This window comes from Guyanagaster necrorhizus, assembly GCF_019112545.1.
Source record: "Guyanagaster necrorhizus MCA 3950 unplaced genomic scaffold BT62scaffold_23, whole genome shotgun sequence".
Lineage (NCBI taxonomy): Eukaryota > Fungi > Basidiomycota > Agaricomycetes > Agaricales > Physalacriaceae > Guyanagaster > Guyanagaster necrorhizus.
In genome coordinates, this window is record NW_025064902.1 from 787,825 (window position 1) to 795,765 (window position 7,941).

The window sequence follows — 7,941 nt, forward strand, 5'->3', positions numbered from 1 at the left end:
AGCTCTTACTATCTGAGCCTTGATTCACTTCTGCTATTAACTTTTGTGAACTCAGTCGGACATACCCGAAGTGCAAGGTACCGAACTGTTTATCATGTGTTGGTAGTCACGTGAAACTTGGGCTTAACAATTAGTTCGAGACTTTCTCATTCTCTTTCTCAAGCCCAATTGTGCTGAGAAACTGAATGCCCCCTGCCCTTGATCCCTCCAACCCAAACTTTACCCATGAGTTCTTCGAACTCTTGGCATCTATTATAGGAATCTTGATCGGTCTTCTGGTGATCATACAGCTGTGCCATGGATGCCAATCGATCGTAGCTTGGACAATCAGGCACTATCACGAATTCCAATGCATTCGAACCATCCTCCAAAATGTCATGCCAGACCTCCCCCTCCATGACATCCCTGCCTCTGCCCGACAGTCTTTCCAACCTGCTGAAGGAACCGACTCAGAAAGTGTCCCTGGGAGCTCGGCTCAAGGGCGTGCTAGGAAAGAAGAAGAGGAGCAGCATCAGCAGCACACATACCCCCCCACAACCCCCAACAGCAGTCGTCCGAAACCCTGACAACTCTTGGGCTGCAGGGTTTCGATGACCCAGACCCGACACCCCCATCCTGTCCCCTCAGCGTAGTATTGCAGCAACCAGGCCAGCAACCCCCATCTCTAGCACTGGCCTTGGGCACCATGCTAGAGACTCCCTGGATGCCCCATGGATGGCTCGAGGAACCAGTGGTTCCAGAGGCTGCGGGTCCCGACATACCCCAACTACACGACACAGCAGCATTAACAGCAGAAACGACGACTACTGGCATGACAACAGCAACGAGCGCCACTGGTGGTGAGCCGCTGCTGCCAAGGCCGACAGGCTGGAGTGCCACCCAGCTGGCAGTAGTACTAGCAGAACAGAAGGTGTATGAACAGTACCAAGCAGAACGTGACCAGCCAGCCCTATCATCATGGACCCCTTGAGAGAGGACCCAGTACGACATGCCCAAGACCTTCCCAAGTACAGGCAGGACCAGGCACATATTGACAATGAGATTACGAGGGAGAATGACCTCTTTGGGAGGTACCTCCAGGCAAGAGCAGCAGAGGAGCATAGGAGAGGCGAGGGAGGTAGTAGGACCACAACTGTCATCAGAACCACCATGCCCGACTTGCCTTTCAGGGAACCTGCCACTCCCACCAGTGAGTCTGATCCCTGGGCCGACTACCACAAGGAAGAGACCCAGTCCCACCTCGACGACAACCACCCATTATCTTACAGGACCAATACCATTGCAGAAATGGAGGACATCCCAGTCCAGGGAGATGGAATTCCAGCAGAGAGAGGCACCATCAGGGGAGATGACAAGGGTATCGATCCCACTGGTGATCTCAAGAAGTTCCTCAATGGGGCCTTCGCAGCCCTTTTCCTCAATCCAAAGTTTTACAGAAACTTCTGCCGGTATCGCAGAGCAATGGTGCTGGGAACAACAACAAGTGTCGAGGAGTCACCAGAGCAGCCCGAGCGACAGCCTGCTCCTCGCTCTGGGCCCAGTGATGCCGGACCCAGTACACAGCCCCAGCCTGACTGAACCAGTGGTCTACGACCTGCCTGGCAGTTCCCTCCCCGAGGACAAGGAGGGAACCAATGCAGATGATGAGGCCAAGGAGGCAGACCCCCATCAGGAGGGCGGGGATCTGCTCTCTAGCTGGACAAAGACATTCAAACCCATGACAGACAAAGAATTACGATGGGAAGCATGCAAAGCGAGAGAGGAGGAATTCACTCAGTTGTACCAAGAGCAGGTAGCCAAGCTATGGAAGGACGATCTTTGGCTAAGATCATCCTTAGGACAAATGTATACTTTCACGGACTTTATTGAAAAAGAGGAGATTCTGCAGTATGTGGCCACTGAGTGGGCCATTTTTAACTTTAATCAAAGATATTCACATTATCAGATGGGACCATTACTGCCATACAAGCCGAAGTATGGCAGAAGAATGTCACCAAGAATGTGGACGCCGAGTGTAATGCCATCCAAAACAGCATACACAGCACCTTCAATCCGAACGGCATCTTCCTGATACTCGTTCGCCACATCTGCCATTTGCAGTATGGCATCTCGGCTTGCCAGAAGCCGACCACAGGCAGCCTGGCACCACCCTGAATCATGGAGGCTGCTGCCCTTCCTGTGACCCTTCACCAGGCAGCCACCTCCAGATGAGGCTGAAGGCAGTGAGGCCCCAGTACCAGAGCCACCTCCCCCAACTGAAGATGACCCTGAGGCACTTGCTCAGGGCTGGACTATTAGGAATGGGAGGATCGTGCGAAAGGAAGCCCCAAAGCCGGGAAGTCCCATCGCTGACAACAGATCTCTTCATTCATTTCCAGGGCCTCCAAAGGGATGGGTGCAGCCACCCCATGGCGGACTCCTGAACCCGATGCCCACCCTTGATGCTGCCACTCAAATTCTCCAGGTCAAACCAATTCTTTGCATGGAACCCTGCCCCTTCTGAGAGGCATCTGATGATATAAACCGCTTCCTGGTTGACTGTGACCAGTACTTCCAAGTATTCGCCCCATACTTCCTCGCCGACATGTACAAGGTGACATTCGCTGTCACCCACATGGCAGACAAGGCCAAAGTGTGGTGGGTCTTAATCGCCCCCACTTTCTGGTCTACCACCAGGGACCATCATTGATACTCCACATGGCCAGTATTCAAACAAATGATTAGGGACAAATTCACAGACCCTGTGGTCCAGGAAGTCCACAAACAGAAGATGAAAGAATTCAAGATGGCCAGAAAGCTGGCCATGGATTACTTTGACGAATTAGAATGACTCAGCACACTTGCTGGGGTTCAGGAAGATGTTGCCGACACTGGACGCATGGTCAAATATATGAAAATGGGATTACCATCCCATTATCTCATAACCATCTCCAATATCAGCAGAGATATCCCTGTTGGTTATGATGAATGGAAGAGCTGGATCATCACCATGTACAAAGAGCGACAACAACAGAAGGCAGAAGCCACCACTCTGGCCTATGGACATCGAAGCCAAGGACAGGGGCAGGGACAGGGCTCGAAGCCCTTTACCCCTGGTATGACCACATCCACCAAGCCCAGGGGCTCGACCTCAACTTCTTATGGAACGAAGCAAACCAGTACGGGCACGACATATACTGGAACAGGTCAGCTGATAGATGTGGATCACCTCAAGAAGGGGGGAAAGTGTTTCAATTGTGGCCAGAAGGGCCACATGGCACAAAACTGCCCTCAAAAGAAGAACAAGCACATCAGAGAGGAGATTCGGGCACAGATCGCCGAGTTGATGAAGGAAGACGAAGACCTCAGGCATGAAGAGAAACCTGAGGAGGTAAAAGATGGGGCCGAGCAATAAGTGATTCAATTGCCTCAGCCAAGGACAAGAGTAATGGGTCCCCTCCTGCTGGACAGATTAACATTCCTTCCTCTGTAGTATTACCACCTATGTCTAAATTATACATGCATCCGAATATACCCAACTCCATTACTCAGAACCCAGAATCACCCAGAGAACCAACTCCAGTAACTCAAGTGCCGACGAAGGGCCGAAGAGGGGCAGAGAGCCCCAAAGGTGCGTTTTCATCAAAAATTCATCAAGCTAAAAAAATAAAACAGACTCAATCGCCTTCGGGCCGAACGAGGGTAGAGAACCCCACAATGTGGCTTAAGCTGTTTGATACCAAATGGACTTGGTGGGCCATCCGAGATGCCAAGAATGAAGAAGCAGCAAAGGCCATACTTAAAAACTGGGTACACAAGACCCGAGCTGAGGAAGTGATCGATGAGATGATCACCAGAATGAAGGCTGCGGAAAGGTGTCAAGCCCTGGAATGGTTGGATGAATTGCATGGACCATGGAAATTCATTCGATGAGCCAAACTTTCAGGGCGTGACTTATTAACCAAGGCCCAGATTGAGATGTTAATGTCCTGATCAACCCATGCAGTTACCGCCTTAATCGACAGCAGTTGCACAGGAAGTAGTATCAACTGAGCTTTTGTCAACAAGCACAAATTACCTACTAGGGCAACAGCTGCCCCTATTCCCGTTTATAATGTGGATGGAACCAAGAATCAAGCCAGGTTGATTACTGAGTATGTTGAGCTCCAGCTCACCATCGGTGATCATTCAGAAAGAATCGACTTGGCAGTAACAGATCTCGGAACCAAAGAGATCTTCCTTGGACATGATTGGCTGATTAGATACAATCTGCTAATCAATTGGAAAACCGGGTGCATCATTTTCGCTCGATGTCATTGCCAAAAAACCCCATTCGAATTACCAGATGCAGACCCTGAAGATCGGTGGGATGAGGAAATGGAAGACGGTGAAACAATCCTTGCCATTGATCCCCAAAGGGCCATTAACATCCAAGCTACACACCATGCTAATGACCTAGCAGCAAGGGTGAATGTGGAAAAGGAGGAGAAAACATTCGAGGAAATAGTACCCATATGGGCCCACAATTTTTGGGATTTGTTCGAAAAAGAAAGTTTCGATGAACTATCCAATACCAAACCCTGGGACCACACCATCGAATTAACTCCAAACGCCAATGCCAACCTAGACTGCAAGTGTTATCCACTCAGCAATAACGAACAACAGGAACTGGATAGATTCTTGGAGGAAAACTTATCCAGTGGAAGGATCCGGCCATCAAAGTCACTGATGGCATCACCCTTCTTTTTTGTCAAGAAGAAGGATGGGAAACTCTGACCAGTACAAGATTATCGAAAACTAAACGAAATGACAATCAAAAATCGTTATCCACTTCCTTTAATCACAGAGTTAATGGACAAACTCCAGGGTGCCAAATATTATACCAAATTGGACGTCCAATGGGGGTACAATAACGTATGCATCAAAGAAGGTGATGAATGGAAGGCTGCTTTTCGAACCAACCATGGCTTGTTCGAGCCGACGGTAATGTTCTTCGGACTCACCAATTCACCAGCCACCTTCCAGTGGATGATGAACGACATATTCAAAGATCTCATAGCCACAGGGAAGGTGACAATCTACTTGGATGACATTCTCATTATGACCAAAACCAAGGAGGAACACCGAAGGATAGTATGACAAGTACTATCTCTGATGAGGAAACACCAGTTGTTCCTCAAGGCCGAGAAATGTGAGTTCAAAGTATTGGAAACCGAATACCTCAGAGTCATTATCAGCGAAGGAAGCATTCGGATGGATCCCATCAAAATAGTGGGAGTAACCAAATGGCCAGAACCAACCAAGAAGAAGGAACTACAATCCTTCTTAGGGTTCACAAACTTCTACTGACGGTTCATTCAGAACTATAGCAAAATAGTCCGCCCAATGATGCAATTAACTGGAAATTCCCCATGGACCTGGGGAATTTCCCAATGGGAGGCATTTAATGGACTAAAATGCCAGCTGGCCGAAGACATAATCTTGGCAATCCCTAGCCAAGATGGGAAGTTCTGAGTGGAGGCTGACTCAAGCAAAGGAGCAATTGGAGCCATACTATCACAGGAACAGGATGACAAATGGCGACCCGTTGCATTCATGTCAAAAGCATTAACAGTGACAGAATGCAATTACGAAATATATGATAAGGAACTCCTCACCATAATGCTTGCCCTTGCCGAATGGCAGCATTATCTCATTGGGGCCCATCATACCTTCAAAATCTGGACTGATCATCAAAACCTCCGATACTTCCAACAGCCCCAAAAGCTTAATTGATGACAAGCCAGATGGGTGACTGAGCTATTGGAATATGAATATACCTTACACCACAAAGCCAGAGCTGCAAACAAGAAAGCCAACTTCCTCAGCTGCAGAGCAGATCATAACCAAGGAGGAGATGACAACAAGGAAGTCATCCTGCTGCGACTGGAACATTTTCAGGCAATGACCATGCCCACAGAGGAAGAGATACATGAGCGCATCAAAAGCGTTACTTGGGATCCCCATAAATGGGATCAAAGAATTGCCGCATCACTCAACCATGAGTGTGGACTAAAGAAAGAAGGGGGATTGATCCATTATGATAAATGGATCTATATCCCAAGGGATCAAATGCTGCGGGGTGATATCATTGCCATGTGTCACGATCATGCAACCACTGGACATCCTGGGATTGTGAAAACAAAGGAGTTAATCCTGAGGGAGTATTGGTGGCCAAAAATAGATTATGATATCACCCGATATGTCAAAGCTTGTGAGACCTGTCAGCAAGGCAAGACTTCAACACAACCCAGAGCTGCCCTGCTCCATCCAAATGAAGTCCCTTCATCACCATGGACCCACATTTCGGTTGATATGATAACAGGACTTCCCAAAAGCAATGGCTATGACACAATCATCATCATCATCGATCGCTTCTCGAAGGCAATCATACCGATCGCCTGTTCTACAGAATTAACATCCGAGGGATGGGCAAAACTACTACGAGATGAGGTTTATGCAAAATATGGCATGCCTCAAGTAGTAATTTCTGACAGAGGACCACAATTCGTCTCCAAATTCCTAGACGATCTGTATTGCCTGCTCAACATCAAACGGAATGCCTCGATGGCCTATCACCCTCAAACGGATGGCCAAACAGAATGGGCCAACCAGGAAATTGAAAAGTATTTACAACTTTTCATCAGTTACCAGCAAGACGACTGGATGGAATGGCTGGCATTAGCAGCATTCCAACATAACAACAGAATCCACTCTGTGACAGGCAAAACACCATTCTTCATAAACTATGGGTGGAACCCACCAGTTGCGCAAACAGGGTGGGTTCATACGATGACACCAGCTTCCGTGGACTTTGCAACTACAATGACAAAAATCCATGAGGAGACCAAGATCACCCTGGAGAAAGCTGCTTTATCAATGAAAAAGCAGTATGACAAGCACAAGAAACTGGCACACAAGTATTCGATCAACAACAAAGTCTGGTTAAATACCACAAACCTTCATCTGCCAAGGCCAAAACAGAAACTGGCAGATAAATGGACAGGCCCATTCAAAGTCCTCGCTCAAATCGGCAAATCTGCATACAAATTACAGCTGCTGACAACCTGGAAAATTCATAATGTTTTTAATGAAACATTACTGACACCATACGTGGCACCTGCCTTCCCAAACCAAGAATGGCTGCCTCCATCTCCCCCAGAACTCATCGACGATGAAGAACACTATGAAGTCGATGAGGTGCTAAACCACAAAACATGCAAAGTAAAAGGATGAGGCAGAGGCATGAAAACGACTGTTGACTACCTAGTCAGCTGGAAAGGCTATGGACCAGAATCAAACCAATGGGTCAATGAAAAATATATGAATGCAGCGGATGCCATTCGTGACTATGAACACAGAATCAATCATGTCAATGCCAGGGGGATTACGGAGCATCCAATGGGACATACACTGAGAAGCAATGTGTCTGAAGGATGCGATGGATCTACAAGCAGCCTCCGACAGACCGAAAGTCATGACATAATGAAGGACAACAATGGTACGATTGGACCACACAGGCCCATGAACAGGATGTACCAACGGCCCAATGCTCTCGCAGTTCGAGATCCTGCGAAAGACAAACGAAACAACAAAGGGTCAAAGTCTTTATAAACCTGCAGACCGATGGATGGGTCCAGCAGATCGGCCACCTCCTTCCAAGAGGGGGGGTCTGCCCTAACTTAACCATCGGGACGATGGTCTTAAGGAGGGGGTAATGTTATGACTTTTCCTATTTTCCTTCTATTTTCTTTTCTTTTTCCTTGGAAGTGACCTCTATCTTTGCCTAGTCAGGGCACTTAGGCCAGCACCTATGACCATGGGAACACTTAGCTCAGCAACCCAAGATGGTCATTCTCCTGTCACACTGCTGTATGCTGTGAAGGGAGAGACAATGCTCGTTTTGTCCTCAAATTGCAGTGC